This window comes from Betta splendens, chromosome 16, assembly GCF_900634795.4.
Source record: "Betta splendens chromosome 16, fBetSpl5.4, whole genome shotgun sequence".
Classification (NCBI taxonomy): Eukaryota; Metazoa; Chordata; class Actinopteri; order Anabantiformes; family Osphronemidae; genus Betta; species Betta splendens.
Genome location: NC_040896.2, coordinates 4,435,458 through 4,457,915, shown reverse-complemented (window position 1 = coordinate 4,457,915; position 22,458 = coordinate 4,435,458). Strand labels below are relative to the sequence as shown.

The 22,458-nt window shown below is 43.1% G+C and overlaps 1 long non-coding RNA gene across 1 annotated transcript; it reads right to left on the bottom strand.

Annotated features, from left to right (window-relative positions):
- Positions 1-825: 825 nt before the first annotated feature.
- LOC129603138 (uncharacterized) lies at positions 826-17,730 on the bottom strand. The gene is made up of 2 exons (XR_008692795.1): positions 16,933-17,730; positions 826-6,726 (listed from the first exon to the last, which is right to left on the bottom strand). It is a non-coding gene; the product is annotated as an uncharacterized LOC129603138 (long non-coding RNA).
- Positions 17,731-22,458: the final 4,728 nt, after the last annotated feature.

Below are 22,458 nucleotides of genomic sequence, written 5' to 3'. Positions count from 1 at the left end.
GAACCACTGCAGCTGTTTGCGGTCCTTGGGTTCAGGCCACTTTGCGACTGCTGCCACCTTTGCCGGAACTATGGCGACACGTCGCAGTTGTAACAGAAAGCCCAGGAAGGAGGTGCTTATGGTATGAAACTTGCATTTCTCAGCCTTAACAAACAACTTATTTTGTAGCAACCTCTGTAGGACGGCCATCACGTGACCAACGTGCTCCCCCACGTCCCGGGAAAAACATTAAAATATCAATGAGATATACAAACACAAAACGATTCACCATGTACTGTAGGACGTCATTTGCCATGCCCTGAAAAAGCGCAGGGAGCATTTGTGAGCCCGAATGGCATCACTAAATATTCATAATGCCCGTTGGGTGGTTTTCCACTCATCCTCCTTTTCTGATCCATACCAAGTGATAAGCGTAGTGAAAATGGTTGCACCTTGTAATAACTCAAACGCAGAGGAGATGAGAGGCAATAGCCGTTTAAGCCACGATAATCGATACAGGGTCACTTTCTTTGATACAAAGAAAAACCCCGCTCCTAGCTAGTGAAGCAGAAATTAGGGCGAATGGTTTGGAATGTTCTCTGTAGAACATTCTGTGTCTTGGCCAGGTGGAATCAATGATTGCCACTTCTGTACTGGTTGCTGACTGAGATCCATCTAAATGAGCAGGGACAGTAGTTTGGTGGCTGATTGATGGGACTAACTCAATTAGCTCTAATAGCTAGCTAGGATGTCAGATAGGGTATTGGATCAGCGGTAGGTGTAAAACTGGACAATAATTGCAAGCAACTGTGGTGGAAATTTTCCATAATAAAGCAGATGAGAGAGTTGTCCTTTTGTGCGATTTATTAAAATAATAAAGAAAGGATAAAAAAATAAAAATAATGGGGAAAGCAAATAAAAACATGGATGTTGATCGTGCACATCAACAAACCAAAAACCAGCTGGGGAGATCAGTGCACACACCACGAAGGTGTGATGCAAAGAGCCCACGATCCTAAAGTTGTTTCTGCCTTTTAACCCCTTTCTCTGGCTCTGGTGGAATGTCTCTCTGCAGCAATGGAATTGTTTGCGCCACCTTATCTCGCTGTGAGTGAGAATGTTTGCTTTCTCACTTCTGCATCGTCATGTCTTGTTATCCAAAGGAAGGAACACTGAGCTTCCAAGACAAGATGCATTTGCTTTAACAGCCTTGGGTCTGGTGGGGAGTCAGATAGGATGGAGCCAGAGTCCGGGTGTAAAAAGACAAACATATATCAGAAATTATTAGTCAGTCAAATGGAGCATCAGATGTTTAGACTTGATGTACGTCAGGGCACAAGAGATTATTTGTTTGTGTAAGAATGTTCAGTATTGCACCTAACCAGCACATGACGAGTGTGTTGGATAAGAAACAGCACAAGGCAAAATTTTTCCATTACATTCCCCCCTTTTGATTACACATTAATCAAACACTAAAATAATAAATTTTTTCAAACATTGCATTTTGTAGTAACAACCCTTACAAATGAAACAGTAAGTGTATTAAGTCAAAATTCAAAAATACACCTTCACATAAAAATGCAAGTAACTTAGGGATAAAAGGTTGGGAGCTGTTTTGGTGGGTAGTTAAACAAGAATAACCTCTGTATGAGCATGTGAAGAAAATAAGTCCATAATCATATTTGTACCAGATTATATTTTGTGATCAGATAGCCATCGTCAAAGTCATTACGTGAATTAGAGTTGGGGTTTTTGAACATAGTTCATTGTGTCATTTGATACGAGAGTGTTGCTGAGGTCGCACGCATGATGAGACCTTTAACCAGTGGGATAACGCAAAAACCAAACAAGAGAATCACAGCCATCTCAATTATAAAGGAAACAGCTGTGGACATGAGGACAGATTTCCATTTTCCAGACATTTCGTCTAGCCAATTCCAAGGGAAAAAAAACCTATACCAGAGTTAGCTGAGATTCTGAAGGCCGTGGAGCGCCTTCGCCACAATGCCATTAGAATCAGTGTTGTTCAGGATGAAGTACAACATGCCTCTCCAAACATAACACAAACGCCTCTTTTCTCTGCTAACAACGTGTCTACGGCCATTCAATCGTAATGTAATAAATACAATTAATGTATGATAGCCATACGTTTCCGGTGGGGTTCTGTTTCATATATTCTTAAGATAGATTTAATGCTTTCGAATCTTTAATTGTACATTTGCGTCTAGAATGAATACGAGATCCAGGGATTTAACCAGAATGATGATGCATATTTCCGCTTGTGTTGTCTTTCATCTGTAGATGAAAGGATAAAAAGTCTTTGTAGCAGTGAATAAAGTGATTGTGAGCAAATTAAACACCAAGTCAACTTTAGGATATTTAAACTCAGTGTTGTGAATTATGTGAAATTTTCTCATTCAAAAGTAGTGTGCAAAGTTACATGAAAACATCATATGATAAAGGCAATAATCAGAGTAACATAAAATGTCTAACGCAACGAGGTTACAATTGATGTCTCGTAACAATCTGCTTCGTCCTGTTGAACAGTAGCGTTAGATTGTTTCCAACCTGTGTGTTGATGTATTGCCAGTTCGTTGGAGTTCTTCAGGTTGTGATCAGCTGATCACAGAGACACTTGGGGTTCGTTATCACCGCCAGGTTTCCTCCCAATGTCGTCTGAGTCACTGTCACTCCCGTGATGTGAAGAGTCTACACGTCGTCCAGCGTCGGCAACTCAAGGCTGCTCGTGTGTGTGTTTTCTCAGGAACGTGTGTGTAGATGTATGGTCTGATAGTGTGATTCATCGGCGCAGCTTCAGGCGGCGCTTGGCTCACACCTTTAGCTGAACGGTCAACGCAGCCTCGCCTCAGTGCGTGTGTGAGCACAGCGAGGGTCGTTCTTCTCAATTCTTTTCGTCAGTGGTGGTTTTCTTGTGTGGTGTAGATGGAGATGGAGGGTCGTCTGTCGGATCCGGGACCTTCCTGCAGTGGCTGGAGTGGATCCAAGTCGCTCTTTCTGCGATCTTCACAGCCGTGTTGGTCGTCAGAAGGACCTGGAAGGGACCTTGCCACCGCTTTGAGTTCCAGTGCTTCCTGCGAAGCTCCTTAATGATCACCCAGTCTCCTGGTTGAATGATGTGCAGTGGTTCTGTCGCCTGTTTGGGCAGAGCCGCTTTCACCTCCTGCCGGCGTTAGTTCGATGAAGTCCAGCATTAAATGGTCAAACGCCTGTTCCGGTGGTGGGTGAGCTGCCAGTGGTTTGGCAGTCGTCTTACCTGGGTTGTGTTGGGCGCATGTCATACATGCTTCACAGTATTTTTGCGCATAGATTGAAAATCCCTTAGTGTACCAAAGGGGGGTGGTAAGAGCATCTAACATTCCCCCCTTTGATACATGGTCTAATCCATGTGTCAACTTCGCGAAATGGGGGAAAAAGTGTTTAGGTAGGCAAGGTTTGCCGTCGGGCCCATACCAAACGCCATGGCTACTGGTGGCGCCATTCGTCAGCCAGAGCTTGCGTTCCTGTGGGGTAGAGAATGTCTGAAGATCAGGGAGAGCAGAGGGAGGAGAGGGAGGTTGGGTAGAGGTGGAGGATAAGAGGCAGGGAACAAAGGGAAGGGAATGTCGAGCAGCTGCCTTCGCAGCAGCATCAGCACGTGTGTTTCCAGCAGAGATGGGATCAGTGCCCCCAGTGTGTGCGGGGCACTTACATACAGCAATTGCAGCTGGTAACAGAATTGCGTCGAGCAGATCAGCAACCTTATCATGATGCAAGATAGGTTTGCCATCAGATTTCAAAAACTTTCTGTGTTTCCACAGAGCACCAAAGTCATGTGTGACGCCAAAAGCCTATCTGGAGTCTGTGTAGATAGTAGCAGACTTCCCTTCAGCCAATTTACAGGCTTCGGTCAGTGCGATCAACTCCGCAGCCTGAGCAGAGTAATGTCCTGGCAAAGCGCCAGACTGTAAAACAGTATGAGAGGTGCAGACTGCATATCCAACCTGACAGCGGCCCGAAGCAGGGTCTCTAGAGGCGGAGCCATCAACAAAGAGAACGAGGTCACAGTTAGGAATTGGCACCTCCGACAGATCTGGGCGCGGAGTGCAGACTTGGTTCAAGACCGAAACACAGTTGTGAGGCTCGCCATCGTCAGGGCCTGGAAACAAAGTGGCTGGGTTAAGCACATTGCACCTTTTGACAGTAATGTTTGGCATTTCCAGTAAGATGGTGTTGTATCTAAGCCATCGGGCTGTAGAAAGATGTGATGTTTTTTGTTCCAAAAGGATCAAAGACACGGCATGAGGAACCAGCAGGGTGACACCAGAATAGCCAACAATGTCACGTGATGCCAGCACGGCTTTCTCTGCCGCAGCCACTGCTCGGAGGCATCGTGGGAGCCCCGCAGCGACTGGGTCAAGCTTAGCAGAGAAATAGGCTACAGGGCGCGGACGTCCTCCGTGATCCTGTAAAAGGACAGAGGTCATACAACCTGATTTCTCATCCACTGTTTGGGTGAAAGGTCGCGTGGGGTCAGGCAGACCCAAAGTAGGAGCCGACTGAAGAGCAAGTTTGAGGTCGGTGAACGCCTGTTCAGCCTCAGACGTCCACGTGAGACAAGAAGTGGACGATGAAGATGTCTGCATCAGAACCCTGAGTGGGGCCTCAAAGACAGTAAAGTTAGGACTGAAGGTCCTACAATAAGAACAAAGACCTAGAAAAAACATCAGCTGTTTTTACGTGCACGGTTTAGGCAGGTTTCAAATTGCTTTAACTCTGTTGGGTGAGATGGATTTGCCATCAGCTGTAATTACAATGACCCAGAAAAATGACCTTTGTCTGAACAAAGTGTAATTTAGACAGGCTCTCTTTGTGGCCTGTAGCATCCAATGTTTCAGTAGCTTAGTGGTGTCTGCAGTAACGCCATCTATGGCTTCCTTTAAGAGGGTGTTGTTGTTTACATGGTCTGTGGTCAGATTTAGGTGTGATGACCACTGGTTCACATCCTCTGATCGAACCTACATCATGTCTGTGTGTGAGCCACAGGGAAGCAGGGCTTCCTGTAAGGCTGAGTGTTGGGTCAGAGCGTCCTCTGAAAAATGAAAATAAAAACAAAAGCGTGTAATGTGTGTCATTAGAATGTGGAGGTACCCAGTTTACTGTTTGCTGCACATGACAGGCAGAATAAAAAAAAGTTTTCTAAAGTATGCAAAGTAGGTAAATACGTCACATGGGGTCAGAAGTCGTTCACCAGTCTCCACCCCGTTGACATCTGTTCACGAAAGGACCCACGTCCTGCATCTGTCTCCATCATGTTTTCACAGAGGGACGTGTGGAGCTGTAGAATAAACATCAAAAATCTTTTTGTTCGTTAGTAAAAGAAATCGCAAGCGCAGACCTGTGTTCATCCCAAAAGAGGGAAGTTGAGGCCAGTTTGTCAGTGTGTGTGTGTGAAATCATAAACAAGCTGTGATGCAGCCTGTGTGAGGGCCTCAGTTACAGCCCCCTCTCAGCAGCCAATGATAAGAGCACAGCTGAGCTGAAGTTAACACCAACAAAAGAGGGATTATTTAGAATGTCTGTAGATGTAACCTGCACTCCGTCTGGAGTGGAAATCAATCAAATACCTAAACTACACATGAGATCTCTTCCTAAAAATTTAATTGGGCATAAGTTTAAAAGCAAAAATGAATGTTAAGGTGTCTTGCTGTCAGATGTTGCACATGACAGTGAAAGAATAAGTTTTTCTTTAATAATCTGGTACGTACAGTCATTATTATTACTTCTCTCTAATAGTCGTCTTCCCTTTAATAGTCATTAATAGTCTGTTTCAGTCGGTTTCAGTCTTCCTATAGTCTGTTTTTTGTTTTTTCTACAGTCTGTTTTGTTTTTCTACAGTCTGGCCAGACAAACCTATATTGTGCACAAGTATTTTTAGAAACATGGAGGATTTTATTACTGAATTTGTTGCAAATTGAAATAGTTTAAACCCATCAGACTGTAAAGTCATGCAGCAGTTGTCATTTAGCTGTTTGTCATCATTTTAAAATCACTCTGTGGGATTTTTTTTAAGCAAAAAGCGATTCTTCATTGCAAGCAGATAAGCATGAACATGAATTTGAGCGTGTATCAGCTGTAAGCGTGTTTCTTCATTGCGTGTATGAATGTGTGTGTGTGTTTGCGGTACCGTCTTGTACGTCACGTGAAAAGGAACCGTCACCTTCCTCCTTCCCCAACCATCAGTCTGATGTGAGCGCCAGCGGGTGAAGCATTTCAATGGGACAGTTGTTCCTCGATGACAGACCTTTCCTGGATCCTCGCATGCAGCTCTATTGAGCCGATCACGTCTGAAGCCTCTCCTGTTGTTTCAACCAGTGTCTGTGTCAGAGCACGTCTTCTCTGCTGTTGCTCTGTCCTTGTTTTCCTTTGCTGATTGTCATAAGCAGGTGTCTGTGTCAGACACACACGCGTGTATGACACTTTCACGGCTTCAGAAGCTTCAGACACAGTCCTTTCATGCTGGTGCAGGGCTTGTAGTAGCTGGTTCATCTGATGAGCCCAGAACGTGATGACTGCAGACGTTGTGGGAGTCTGTGAGGCGTCCATGCTGTGGTCTGTGTCCTCCAGCTGCTGTGGTGTCAGAGCTTCCACCCTGTTCTGGTTGTTGGTCAGGCGCTTCTTCTCCTTCGGTTCTTCTGCTGATGGTGGGAAAGGAGTCCAGATCCGGATTTACCCTCATCGCGCTCAGTTCTGCATTAGAATAGAGAGCAGAAAGAATGGGAGCATTTGCTCTTGACATGATATGTGTGTGTGTGGTGTGTGTGTGTGTGTGGCGAGTGCAAACAATTCTTCCCCAGAGTTGTTATCTCCTTTTTTTTTTTTTTTCTTCTCTGTTACTCTCATCTCTCTTTTGTTTCTTTTAGGGGTTTCGTTTTGATAGTTTTGCTTTTTCAAATCTCATCTTTTGTATCTAACTTTTCTTTTAAGGTGCGTATGTCCTTTTACACTAAGCGATTCTCCTTTTGAACCCATAACCAGTTTCCCACTCATGGAAACATGAAACGCACTAATAACCATATTTACTTTTTACTTTACTTTTTACTAATTACTTTTAATCTTGTAATGCTGCAGTCTGGTGGTGGAGACTTAGATCGCCCCGAACCCATCTTTCAGAGTCCCGGCGGTTTTCTGCCTTAGATTTTTATGTGTTCCGGCCGGAACCTTCCCAAAATGCCTTTTTATCGGACGTCTCCGTAAAAAGGGAACCAACCCGATCTGGCGACAGAGTCTTTCACGAAGTACTTCCTCAACGTTAGGCCCCTCTAGGCCCGGGGCCCTCGTCTCTTGAAAATACTTCACTCTGCAAACGCACTCCCTCTTTCAGAAGCCGTCTTTTATACTCAGTCCCCCACGTGTGGACCACGCACAGATCAGAAAAACATGTCTGTATCCTCAGTACAGACGGAAGCTCGGTTCCACGAGCCAACCCTTAGCAACCACCGTCTCGACCACCAGGGCACACTTTGACCTAATTAATTTTACCCGAATATTAAGTTTTTTAATTAAAAAAAAATTGTTTGGTCCTAATTATTATATTTTAGATGTTTTCAGCCACATAGTCGTTTTAGAAATATTATCTCTTTTCCTAGTTATATTTTCTTTTTGTTTTTTCCCAAATTAAAAGGAATCTCTCTCACCGAGCTGAGCCAAATTAGGATTTGAGTTTGAATCTGAGTTCGTGGATCTCGTCAGAGGCGATCCAGACGGGTGAGCAGTCCTCCCAGCTCTGAATGTCTGTAGAGGTTCGGAGGCTGAGCGACCCTAGTCCTCAGGACTATCGTCCCTGGTCACACCGTCCAGACGACCTGCTGCGGGATCCTGCCGACAACGCCAATTTCTGTGGTGGAAATTTTCCATAATAAAGCAGATGAGAGAGTTGTCCTTTTGTGCGATTTATTAAAATAATAAAGAAAGGATAAAAAAATAAAAATAATGGGGAAAGCAAATAAAAACATGGATGTTGATCGTGCACATCAACAAACCAAAAACCAGCTGGGGAGATCAGTGCACACACCACGAAGGTGTGATGCAAAGAGCCCACGATCCTAAAGTTGTTTCTGCCTTTTAACCCCTTTCTCTGGCTCTGGTGGAATGTCTCTCTGCAGCAATGGAATTGTTTGCGCCACCTTATCTCGCTGTGAGTGAGAATGTTTGCTTTCTCACTTCTGCATCGTCATGTCTTGTTATCCAAAGGAAGGAACACTGAGCTTCCAAGACAAGATGCATTTGCTTTAACAGCCTTGGGTCTGGTGGGGAGTCAGATAGGATGGAGCCAGAGTCCGGGTGTAAAAGACAAACATATATCAGAAATTATTAGTCAGTCAAATGGAGCATCAGATGTTTAGACTTGATGTACGTCAGGGCACAAGAGATTATTTGTTTGTGTAAGAATGTTCAGTATTGCACCTAACCAGCACATGACGAGTGTGTTGGATAAGAAACAGCACAAGGCAAAATTTTTCCATTACAGCAACATCAAACTTTACATGGACTTTAGGAATCTAAGGACTTCTTCTAAAAAGACAGGGTCTTGAATATAAGGATTATCCATGCTCTTTAAAGTATCCTTACCTTTTAGAAGGTCCTGGGGACTCACTAAGATGATCAGAGACCAAAGTATAATTTTTCCCTTTCTCATTATTTTATCACTGTTCTCTTTATATTGTCGTGTATTTCCACGACAGAGATTTCACAAGAACTCAACTTTGAAGTTTAAATCAATAGCATACAAATTTATTATACATGACAAATTAAAACAATCATATAATGATTACAAAAGAGTAATAACAAGAGAGGCAGAGACCGAATTCACCTGCTTGTTCCTCTGCAGAGAGAACTGAGAGGTCGGAAAAGGTCAGCCGTGTGCTACCAGCGGACCCTCTGCGAAGCGCTCTGAAAAACCCCAGCCTGTGAAGGCCCTCCTTATAACCACCACCTAGAGTCTTTCCACATGTCCAAATAAGGCTACTTGGAAGGTCCTGGCGCTGGGCCGTGTTATCTGTCCAGCTCCCAGATTCCTCTGGCCCAGCTTCAACCTCTCCGTTCCTTTCCCAGGTCGGCGTGACATTTTGAATAACTCAGATAACTATTGTTAAACAACAGATTCTGTGAACACAGACTCTGTGAACTCAGCTTAAGCAAACACACGAACCCATCTACTCTATGTATTTCTCTCATAAGCAATGATCAATTTTACTGCTAAAAGTAAATGTAAATGTCTGTTTCCTGGAGTCTATCCCAGATGCTCCCCAGACAACGACCCTGCGAAACTGCAAGGGTTGAGGAACAGTCACTGCATCTTAACCTGACCCGAACAGATTGTTCACTACCTATATAATAATATATGATATGATACATAAATATACTACAAATCCCCTCCTCATGGGCATTTTAATGCCCATCAATCTTGAAAGCGAGTGGCAAAGAAAGCTCCTCTTTGACTCATCATACTGCATTATATTAAATAGACATGAACTTCAACATTAAAATGAAAAAGCAAAGTTAAAGATTCACAAAATCTGTGGTGAATAGAACACCTAAGCTCTTCTTTCAGCTCCAACAGGTGATCCTCCCACGCTGCCTGTAAACAAGTACATTCAGTAACAAACCTCACAGTTTTCATTCTACATAAGTGTACTCTTTATCACAACAGATTCTTCACAGACTCCACACCGACCACAGTTAATCATGAAGGTCTGTGCTCTCACTTCGTCCAGCATCTGCAATTCAGCTCATGCACGGGCAAATTCAAACATCAGTGTATATCAACGATGCAGCTAAGGGCGGCGCTCCGCCCACACCCTATAGCCGTGTTGGTCAGCGCAGCCCCACAATATTAGGTGGGTGAGGATTGTTTGAGGAGTGTAGCTGGAAGTGGAATAATTGGACTCTCCATCAGCTCCTTCGGCTCCATCGACTCCTCCTTCGTCCGTCACGGTTGTACTAGAAGCTGTGGCACTGCACCCTCTGCGTTGTCCTAGGAACCTCATCTGATGCCCTGCCTTTCTGCTAGCGACCCAGTTGGCCCAGCTTGCCTTCACGTTGAACACAGAGTCCCTCATTTCTGGACCGTTCAGGGCTCCAGCACACTTCTGCTGCACCATCCTCTGTCCCCCTCAGACTGGTGCTCCAGCTGTGACCTGAGAGCTGATAGCTGAGAGGCAGAAAGATCTGCACTATAGTGCAGCATAAACCATCCTACAGAGCTAGGGTTAGGGTTAGACTGAATAGAACATATAGTTTGCTTTTTGTTCCAAGTCGTCGCTGTAGAAATCAAAAGATCAGAGAATATAAAAACCCACAGTTGTAGCAGATCATAAGACACACCCTCCTCTGATACTGAAGTAACCTGTGGATGGAGGTTAAGAGTAGGAGAGAAGTTGGTTAGGGAAAAAAATTAGTTTAGAAAATTAGTTGACACATTTTCTCCATTGCTGCTCTGTGTAGAGGGAAGAGTTGAAGTTGTTAATGTGAGCTTCCTGTGGACAACAACACACTGAGATGCAGAATGAAAATTGTTAAACCCTCATTATATAAAATCAACAACAAGAAACATCATCGACATGTGTCATAGTCAGTCCGCAGAGCATATACAGTATCAGTCAGTCATGTCATGAGCTCAGGGTTTTTGTCGTGCACGTGAGCTAAGAGAGTGACTCTTGCTCTATGAGAACTATAATTTAGAAAGGCTAGCCTGTGACCTTGTTCTGCTAAATGAGTCAGCAGTGTCACTCGGGGCCCATCAGTGATCCGGAGTTTGATCTTCTTTGTCCTCTTCTTTCCTGCAATGGAACAACACAGCTTTCCTGCGTATATTAATCATCTGTTTCACATAGAAACTTGGTTGATGCATTAAACACCATTTCGTCAAGCAAAGCTTCGTGCAATGTTAGTCTATGCGTTCGGCATATTTTTACAAGCTACACACTGAAATGCAATATTCACAGTACTTTTTCATCCCTCTATTGTCATTATCACATTTACACTTCCCTTTTCATTCACTCTTCGACTTCCCTTAACTCCTTTCCTTCCTGACATACCCTGCTCCTGTCACTTTTCCTATCACTCCACAATGAGTCCCGCTGTGAGATCATACTCCTCTATAGCGTAAGCTATTTACAGTATATAACAAATCAAATTTTGTGCCAACTCGACCACAACCTTTCTCCCATGGATTAAGTTCACCAACTTGGGATAAAACACAACAGAAACAGAATAGTCCATTCTCACAGCAGATGCCACACACACAAGTTCCCCAGTTACTAGGGGCCGTCATAAAGCAATAATCAAAACAATTTTTTACAATACATTTTCCCCCCTCAATAGACAGATAACTGTCAATTGCATTTGAAGCCGATTAAATCATTAAATTAAGATGGATGGATAAAAGAACACTAGCAAAACCCTTAAAAGTAATTTCCTACTCTTATTTATCCTACGTATTTATCCTTACCAGGGATCATCATCAATCCCTGAATAAACTGAGTGAACTTAAGGACAATGTCAATAGGAGAAACAAGACCTTATGTTCCTCATGTTTAGACCTTAATAACTATAACATCAACACGAACTAATCTCATTATGTACACAGAATCATTGCGTTGTAGGAAACCTTTTTAAATTCAAGACGCATTGCGGATGCATGCATTAAGTGACTTTATGACAAAATTAACATAAAGACTAAATAAGCTGAATCCTCACAAACTATCAGAAATGACACATGGACATAACACAACCTAGTTAACTGTTGGAAATGCAAAGCTATACCCTAGAAATTCAAACAACCCCACAATTATTGTTACATCTAATTATAATTCCCCTGTGACTGTCAGAGTTTGTAGTGATAACAAAATAGCTGTGGACGATAACTGAAGTATTGTAAGCTATTAAAGAAAGTCCATATAAACCCACATACAGTCACCCCTCTTGGAGGATAAAGCACCGTCACTGTTGCTGCTCAGTCTCTTCCCCAGACCTCCTCCTTCTATGCCGTAAAGAACACCACAGCCCTGTCACATTTGTTTAAGGCCTGCAGACTGATGACATCTATGTCAACTGTTTAGCAAAAGGATGGAAAGAAAAAATGAACTGAGACCTGGTTTACACATTTGCTAAATGTGTCTTCTGCTCTGTTGGAATATATTAATGATAGTGATGATAAGAACTAAGTGGAACCTCATCAAAACATGTCAAGGTGATCATTAAAACTGCAGCCTCGCTTAAACAGTAGACGGACTGTGCAAATCCTAAATGTAGTGTAGTGAATTGTAGCTGCTTGCAGCACCACAATCCGTAGCATTACAATACAGTACTATAGAAGGCTAAGCATTGTTGCAACAGTTACACCTTGCAGGTTCTGAATGGTTTGGTTTTTCTGTCTATTGGAGAACTGGCACAGTAGCAGTAAAATGCACGTCTGGTTTTAGTCACTTTAAAGTTTGATGTTTTCTGTAACACATGAAAGCATGATGCGTTATACCAGCTTACATACTGTAGGGATCAAACTGCTGTTTACTGTATGAGGGAAACCTTTACACTCTCCTCATTTCTTTTTTAACTGATTGACCTCCTCAGATACTTCACTCACTTTATGGTATGTGGGAGGCACTTCCTACAGTGTTGAGGCTTGTCTAGTGAAACTTTCTTACCTCACTAATGTGAATGAGTCTTTACCAATACCATGAGACAACTGTCTACAGTTAGTGTTAGTTGGAGAGATGGAGTGAGGCATGTCTCAAAGTCTGGTGCACACAGTCTCTTCATCCACATACTTCACATTCACATTGTTTTTAACACCGTCAATCACTGAGCATCAGATGGAGCATTTGTCAGCAGAGTGATTGAATTGGGAACTTTTTCTTGAAATATTCTCTATACCTTTGTCTTTCCCTTGCCTAGTAAAATTGGCATATTTTTCATTTTTGTCTCTGTTGGCAGGTTTAAGGACTAAGTCATTCTCACCAGCCGACTTGTTTATTTTGTTTCCAAATTTTAGATATTTGTCTGAGTCTCAAAGTACTAAAGTGTGCAGCAAGGTGAAGTCACAGATTCAGAGGCATCTGGCTTTTTGGCTTTTGATGGAGCCCATCAACAAAGTTCATGAATCCTGCAGGTGTCTGGTCCTCTCTAGTACCCAGTTGAGTGGACTCCACATTGATCAGCGGACCCCTTTGGTCTCTGCACTCCTTGTGAGTTCAGGCTGAACCTGCCTCTGGGCCAATCAAAGCAATGGCTTCTTACGTGACCAGTCTTCCCACAGCAGTAGCATCTCACGCCTCCTCTGTGGCTGCCTTCCGTTCCTCTGCCTTTGTCTGCAGGGAACCCTCCTCTCCTCATAGGAGGTCGTCTTGTCCACCCTCCTGGTAGAATGTACATCACCTGAGGTGTGGCCATGCCTGGTGGTGTAGGTGGGGTCTGAGGCACGCTGGCTGGTTGAGCAGACACCATCCTCCTCTCTCTTTTCTCCCCCTCTTTTCGCTGCTGCTGGCGTGTTGCTTCTTTCACTGCCTCCTTTGCCTGCTTCTGACGCAGCTCAACAGCATGAATCACATGGTCAGTTATTTGTTCTAGTGACAAGTTGCAAAGTCCCACAGTGTCAGTCAGATCATTCTGATCTGGTCTTGAAGGCCAGGGCAGATTTTGACGCTTTGCCTCTTCGACCAGCAGAGGAAGTCCATCAGAAACCTCATTTACCCGCTCGTCACCCACACACACTGATTCCTCATCTGACTCAGCCCACAGTGATCTAACTGCTCTGTCACGCAGATCACTTTCACTGCGAGAATTTCCAATTGAGATTTTCTCTGTGTTTAAATAAATGTCGGGCAGTTCTAACAACTCATCCCTTTTCACTGCCCTGTCTGTCCCTTCTAGATCAGCTACAGGGTGAACTGGCTTCTTTGTCCGTAATGGTTTTGTTTCTTCTGCATCCATCTGGGACGCATCTGAAAGAGACTTAATTATAGAGATCTGATTAATTTGATTATCACCACATTGAGTCGTCTTTTTGCTCATCGTTTTTGCACAGTTGATAAACAATTGCAACACTGCATTTTCTCTTTCCCGTTTAAGGCCTCGCTTTACAGATTTGTCTTTTATCTTATAGGTTTTTATAAAACCCTGCATCTCTGCACACTGCCTCAGATCAAATGTCCCCTCTGAAGGCCAGGGCGACGTGGATTCATGTGTCCGCTTGCTCCATTTGTGTGAGCATTTCTGAATTTCCTTCATCAACACCTTGACTGGAGACATGTTCCCATCCACAGATCTCATTATTAAATATGTATCTTTACTGAAAATATGATTTCAATCCCTAATTACACCTAATTATACTTGTAACTGAACTAATCTCAATCAGTGTTCATAACTGAAGTAAGTTCCCTGTCTTTACAACCCATAGTTAGTGAAAAGCAACATAAATAGTAACCAGTTAAATTGTAATTAGACGCTCTTCCTTTCTGGGTATCTTGGTTTTACCTCTGTTTTAAGCAACTGGCCCGATAATCATTCCTAGTGACTGTTGAGCTGATGAGTTTTGATTTGTTCTGAATAAAAGAGTAAGCCTGATGCAAAGATAAACCAAACCACTGCAGAAACGCCCGCTTCAGAGCAACTGCTGAAGAAAAATTATAAGCGTCTTATTGGAGCTGATCATGTGCTTTGTTTATATTACTAGGTTTATACAAAATCAGCGTAATTGAAACACTTGATTTAATGTGATAGTGATGTCACATGCTGTGCCTAACCCACATTAGGTCACAAATGGTGGTCTTGCTCCTGAGAATGCAGCTGCTACAGCCGCGTAAGCAAAGAAGGACCTTTGATATAAATGGAGGAATGTTTATTAACTTTGCCCAAATAACCTAGTTAACCTAGAACCAGACAAAAATGGAAACTGAAAATGAAAAAATAGAAGCTAAATCCCACCAATACACACTGACAGAAAGTATAGCCAACACACTGCAGACCACTACTAGTACACTAGCATGTACGTCGCATAAACCCCTTCTTGTGGTTCTATTCTCACCTAGTGTATTACTAACATTTATTCTCACCTAATACTAACCAGGCACTAATAGTCTATACATACATACATCTGATCTGAAAAGTTGGTGAAAACTCAGGGGAGGGGTGAGGCGGAGCCTCAGACAGATGGAGGCTCGTAAGTACTCTGTTTGTCTTTGTACTTCCAGTCTGATTCTGCTCTTAGAGAAGCACACGGCTGACGGCTCGGAGCCAATTTACAAGCGTTAGCGTTACTGTAAAATTCCTTCCTCTTCAACCAACGTAGTAAACGTTTTGAACTTTATCTGCTGTCCGTTACAATAATAGTAATAATAGGAGCAAGAATAAGGCTTTACTTCAGTCTGCCAACTATGTGTCTATGTCTCTCCAATGCACACTCACACACACACCCTTGAACTTAATGCTCTGAGCAGTAAAACACATACAGTACACACACACTCTTCTCTCTCTCTGGAGCGTAAACAACAGAAGAGGCACACGGCTGACGCCTCCACACCCAATTCAGAGACCGCGCCTCAATTCACAACTCCCCCCTTTTTTATTTTTTAATAAACAAAGCAGCCGCGGTCTTTACACACCGTGACCAGCTTGACCACTCCCAACCACAGAGCGGACACGTTGTCACAAAAAATGCACTAAAATACTCAGATTACGTCAAAATGATTATTAAATTACAAAGAAAAGTGAACACCATATAGGACAATCAAAAATTTTAAAGTATTAAACAACAACAAAAATTAAAACCCAACTTTGTGTCGCCACCTGGCACCAAGCCAACGTCTCCCCCCAACTATCTGAAAACACACGTATGAGGAGCGGGGATCTCTGTCTAGTCCACACACACACACACACACACTCACTCCCCCGTCCTCCTGCTCTCTTTTCCTCTCTCCCTCACACACACACACACTCCCTCTGCACCGGAGGAGTAGAGGAGCCGCTGTCAACCCAGCCTACTTCAAATTTAACTCAGCAACAAGCAACTATTACGCCGTTTAACTTCACATACGTATATACACAAATACACACTTGATTAAACTTCATACACTATTGCCAGCACACTTCATATGCATATCACAGAAAGCGCTTTTACTGATTTCCCTATGTTTCTCAGGCCTCACAACTCATGAGAAAATCTACACTTGGATTGATCAGTCCCAAGCTTAATGTAGGTCTCCTCATACACACATAAACCTACAGTGCCTTAAATATATAAGCATATATATATATATATGTATATATATATATATATATATAAATTTGGTCTAATTTAGTGAGTAAAAGTCGGCTTTTCGGTTCACTAAACTGAGCACTGAGGCCGCACCGTAATCTGACGCTGTTACTAATCCTCACCTTAATTTTAGAACCACTTGAATAAATATTTTTCAGTCCCGAACTATAAAATGGTAAGTAGAGAGTGTCCAACTTACAAAAAGGTGTTTAGTATATGTTGCCAATTTGGGTTCTTTTTCTTGGGCCTGCACTTCCAACGTCAGTTACCGTACTTACACAGCCTTAAATTTATTTTAGCCACATACAGACTATATAAGCCCTTGATTTAGAATCTCCCAACGTCGTCTGTCAAAGAGCTAACATGTAAGTCAACATTTAGAGGTCAATAGGCCATGTCATTTTCTATTTCCCCACAATGAAAGCAAAGTACAGCACACAAATAAAGCAGTTGGTTAGTTATATTTATATACAGCAAATTATACAAGCAAATTCTCCACTGCCTCTCTCTGCTTATTCCCACACAGATTGTTTTCTAGAAATAGCCGAATCAGAATTTAGAATCTTCTAATGTAACCGACATTTGCCCACACTGCCCCCAACACAGAGAATCGTCATGTAAGAGCTTTAAGCGCATCTCACCTGTGGCCACCAGTGACGAGTCGTCTCGGGCCGGGTGCAGCCGGGCACCTGTCGGCTTCAGATCCGGCTATCTTGCCTTTATCGTGACGCCATTTTCTGTCGTGTATTTCCACGACAGAGATTTCACAAGAACTCAACTTTGAAGTTTAAATCAATAGCATACAAATTTATTATACATGACAAATTAAAACAATCATATAATGATTACAAAAGAGTAATAACAAGAGAGGCAGAGACCGAATTCACCTGCTTGTTCCTCTGCAGAGAGAACTGAGAGGTCGGAAAAGGTCAGCCGTGTGCTACCAGCGGACCCTCTGCGAAGCGCTCTGAAAAACCCCAGCCTGTGAAGGCCCTCCTTATAACCACCACCTAGAGTCTTTCCACATGTCCAAATAAGGCTACTTGGAAGGTCCTGGCGCTGGGCCGTGTTATCTGTCCAGCTCCCAGATTCCTCTGGCCCAGCTTCAACCTCTCCGTTCCTTTCCCAGGTCGGCGTGACATTTTGAATAACTCAGATAACTATTGTTAAACAACAGATTCTGTGAACACAGACTCTGTGAACTCAGCTTAAGCAAACACACGAACCCATCTACTCTATGTATTTCTCTCATAAGCAATGATCAATTTTACTGCTAAAAGTAAATGTAAATGTCTGTTTCCTGGAGTCTATCCCAGATGCTCCCCAGACAACGACCCTGCGAAACTGCAAGGGTTGAGGAACAGTCACTGCATCTTAACCTGACCCGAACAGATTGTTCACTACCTATATAATAATATATGATATGATACATAAATATACTACAATATGTTGCATGCTACCTTTTATTTTGGACAGACTATAATGTCAGGGATTGTGTTAGCTCCCCTTCTGTAACAGGGTGGACCCAGTAATAACCCAGGCGAGTGAAACCTATATAATACCTGGTGTGTTGATGTCACTTAGGGAGGTGTGAGGAGACTGGGCTCAGCTACACAGTAGCTACTGTAATGCAGCGACATGCTAACTCCTGGTAAACAGCTTGAGAATAATAAACACAAAAGGTCAGTGACACTAGGCATCCTAATAATGTACACCAAATCCCAATACAACAAATGTCCCATGTTACAAAAGCACCACAACTACTTTACAATAATATTCTCCAACACTGAAAGATACACAATAACTGGTGAAGGAATCCAGCAAATACATAATAATAGTAATAGTGAACTTAAGCAAGCTTGGGTTTGGGCCCAGGTCCATTGTGCAACAAACAGGATTTAAAAGGTTGGGAAGTCATCAGTGAATACCGACACACAGTTTGGCAGAACAGGTGAAAGAGGTAGTTATAGAGTAGAGTATGAGTATATAGACAAGAATTATTGAGTAATAAACTGAGAAGGGGGAAAATAGTGGGAGCTGATTAGATGTGCGCACATGTTGAATGTGGTTGTGTGTGAAAATAGTTTAAACACAAAATCAACAACCGGAAAACCTCTAGCAAAGGATCCTAACACATCTGTACTTGTTCTCGACAGTTTTGCAGATAGTACAATATGTAAGTGACTTGAGGTTGTGTTGTGTTGTGTGAAGTAGAGACAATGTAGTGCAGTGGCATTTGCTGTTCATGTGGAATCCCTCAAATGTCACTATTGATGTTCAGAAGAAAACGGTCCTCATTGACTTTCCTGAATTCAGTTATGACTTCTGTTTCTAGGTCCACCAAAATTAGTTTGTGAGATTCAACATTACCACATCCAAAGTACAATAGCCTTTCTGGTGTCGTGTCAGCTGTAAAATGGGTTGTTTGTGAGTACACATACAAGTCCAAGCCTGACGCTCTGTGGGTGGTTTGTCAAAACGTCAGCGATACAATTACACATGTGCTGCCTGAGGTCTTAGTGGACAGTTTGTTGGGCAATAGTGTCAAATGTTGCTACAAAAAGACATTTAGGGTGAGGGGGGGCACTGTCCGGGGGACACTGTCAGCCAGCGGTTGTGCTCCTGGAGGTGTCACCCACCTTCAGTGCACTTTAGTTCCACACACTCACGTCCAAGCTGGGTTGCAGGGTTCTGGGGTACCTTTTCTGCTGCCCTCTGCCTCCCCCGGGTTGGGGGGGTTGGGCGGGGCTCGGGAGGAGCTGCGGTCCCTGCCTGGGGCCACATGGACGGCAGGCCGGAGATCTACCCTCCCCACGAATGTGATCAAGCGAATGGTGTGGGTGTGAGAATGAATCTGAGAGTGCATTGGTTCACGTATGATTGACTAGTTTGTTGTGAGAGAGTATATGGTGTGTGTGTGTTGATGTGATGATGTGTGTTGCACATGTCGGTGGGTGCATGCGTCTGTGTTTGTGTGAGTTGGTATGCGTGTGGTGCGGTTGGAGTGTGGGGGGTCTGGTTTTCCACCCGGGGTACGATGATTGTCTGCCTGGGTGGTCTCTTTTCTGCTGACCCCCACCAATTGCTGGCCTTGTGCTGCAGGCCAGTGTGGTGCCAGGGGATGAGGTCGGGCCGATGGGGTCGGCCCCGCTCCGCTCGTGTAGGGGTGGTGGACTGGGGGCGGGTTCCACTCTGGGCGCGGGGGCATCTTCTGGCGGGCTCCCTACGGACCGTGGGTCCTCGGGCTCTACTCTTTCAGGCCGACCCTCCCGCCGGAGGGAGTGTTTGCCCCTGGTTCTCATGGGGCGGACAGCGTTGACCCCCGGTGGCCCACTCTGACCTCGGGTGCTGTCTCTGTGGCTGCTGCAGCTCTGCCTGGGGGGCTCTTTGTGGGCGGTTTGGGTCGCAACACCTGCCCTCCTGGAACTGAAGGTGTGTGGGCTCCCTGGCTGCTAGGATTCTTTCCTCTGCTTGTTGGATGGGCGTAGTGGCCGAGCCCCTCACATCACCCTGGCTTCCACAAGTGGCATTGTTCATGCACCAACGTCTGCCTCACCTTTTGGGTAAATAATATCAAGCTACAGCCTTACTAACCTTGTAGTGGGACACTTTCCAAATCCAACTGTAAGTATTATTGATACTTATCACTACCAATATCAATAATGTGTGAATATGGAATTTGTGGTGTTGTATGTCATGACTTTTATTAAGTAGTATGGGATATGTATAACAATGCACATATATATGTATATTATATGTATATGTTTGTATGAGTATGTGCACATACCTTAACACTATTATTGGTATTGGTATTAATCTCCAAGGTAAACCACAGTACATAAGTTGTTTAATTATGAATGTGTTAGCCTAAGATACATCCCTGCTTCTTAATTATTTTGCTCCGATTGTTTACTTAACAGATTTGCTTGGTTTCAGCAGCTGGTTGCACCCCCAGTATATATATTCTATATATACTCCTCTTGTTAAAGCAAAGCTGTCCATCACAATATGGCATTCAGCGTAAGATATGCTGCTTGCTAAACTGCTGGACAGAACAAAAAAAAGAAAAAAAATAGTGTCAAATGTTGTACCACGCTAGTCATTGTTCTACACTGTGAATAGAATGCATAAAATTTAACCATGTCTCCTAAAGGCGGAAGTTGTTTTGCATTTATTATCAGTAACCCTGTATCCATGCTGCTGGCATAATGCATTTAGTGAATTTATTTGGTTCATATTACTTCGTCTTTGCCCATGGTAATGTCATCCACAGAATATTTAATTGGACAGTGGTTTATGTTGAATGCAACAATAGGGAATGACAACTCAGACATTAAAAATTCACATGAATAAAACTCAAACCGATGCATTGTGTTTTGCAGGCTGTGCCCTCAGGTCTCAGGTGTGTGTGTGTGTGTTTGTGTGTGTGTGTGTGTGTGTGTGTGTGTGTGTGTGTGTGTGTGTTTGCGGGTGTATAGATAGTGAGGGTTGGAGAGAGAAACAAATCCCCTCACTTTCACTATCCTTAGAAGCACAGCCCTTTGCCCGTTCAGTGGACATCATTCATATACAGTAGTTTGTGTGTGTGTGTGTGTGTGTGTGTTTGTGTGTGTGTTTGTGTGTGTGTGTGTGTGTGTGTGTGTGTGTGTGTGTGTATGCGTGTGTGAGAAAGATAAACCATCCATCTTCTAACGCTTAGTCCCATGCAGGGTCGCTAGAGCCTATCCCAGCTATCTGGGCGAGAGGCAGGGTAAAACACAGTGGTTCTCTAACTAACTCTAGTGTCCGGCTGCTAGCATCCTGCTATTAGAGTGAGACTTCATGCGAGTTCCACCATTAAGTACATTATAAGTACACATCAGAAATACACTTTTCCTAAACCAAATGTTTCCTTTTTGTAACCACTAGATTTCCCTACCTGTTCCTCTGGTACCAAGAGGATTTGTGTTACTCATTAGGTTGCATTTGGCTGCATATGAACGTGGAGGCCACACCGACAGGCAATCAGAATATTGGAAACAATGTTGCAAATGTAATGTAAATGGTTCTTGAAACAGCTGCTGGGAAACAGGGAGGAATCTTAAGCTTTGCTCAATTTTTTCTCTGTGAATTAAAGTTTTAAACATAAATATAGTTTCTACAGTAGTAATTCGTGATTTTTGGCATACTCAGCTTCACTTCCCTTAGGTATGTTTAGGTAATCATCATCTTTATACTGGGCTGAGAAGGTGCTTCCAACTGGCATAAATCGCAACCATTCAGATTATTTGAAAAAGTACCCTTGCTCACTTTTCATAGTAAAGAATGCAAGAAAATGATTAGCCACTTTTTTCAGTTCTTGCTGAACTAAGTAAAGTGATAAAAAGTGATTTTCAATTCTTTATGGTTATTTCATTTAATGAGTCTACTACCTACAGCCTATAAATGGGAGGTTTGTCTATTCTAAGAAAAATTATAAACAATAAAAAAGGAAAAAAGGAGGATTTCTTTTATTTGCCGAGGTGCTGTAGGCAGTTGCATCCCCAGAAAAATTTCAATGGGTTAGCCAGAGAGGACCCAGAGAAAATCGTGGGGTGGCATACCAAATTGGCTTCTAATGATCAGATTGAGTTCAGCGAATTACTTTCGATGCATGCTCCATGACTCTTTTCCATATAAACAACAATAAACATCACTTTTTTAAGAAACACAAACATTTTGAAATAAACACATAATACACATTATTGTCTGTAAATTCACGTGGTTGGTGTAAAACAGATAACAAAAAATGTGTTTTTAATTTTATTTATTATACCCTATTGCTTATTGTCATCTACTTCTTCTACTCCTTTTTCTGTCAAAGCACTAACCCCTGTGTGGGACAATATCGCCCCCACAGGTGGAGATTGGTTTTGCTGCTGTGCTGCTTTGCTGCCAGTTGAAACTGACTAGCAGCAGCACAGTTTAGTAATAATTTGCTTATGGTTTATTTATTTATTCATTTGGGTTCTGTTTTGTGTTTATTTAGTGGGAGAGCTGAACAGCTCTCACACTATTGTTATGTTATCTTCAGTCTTTATTCTTCTTCTTCTTATTCTGCCCTTTTTTCGATTGCTGACTGGCAGACAGGTCAAACTGCTGATGCTCAGTATACACAGCAGTTCCATGCCTATTAGGGATTAGTCAAC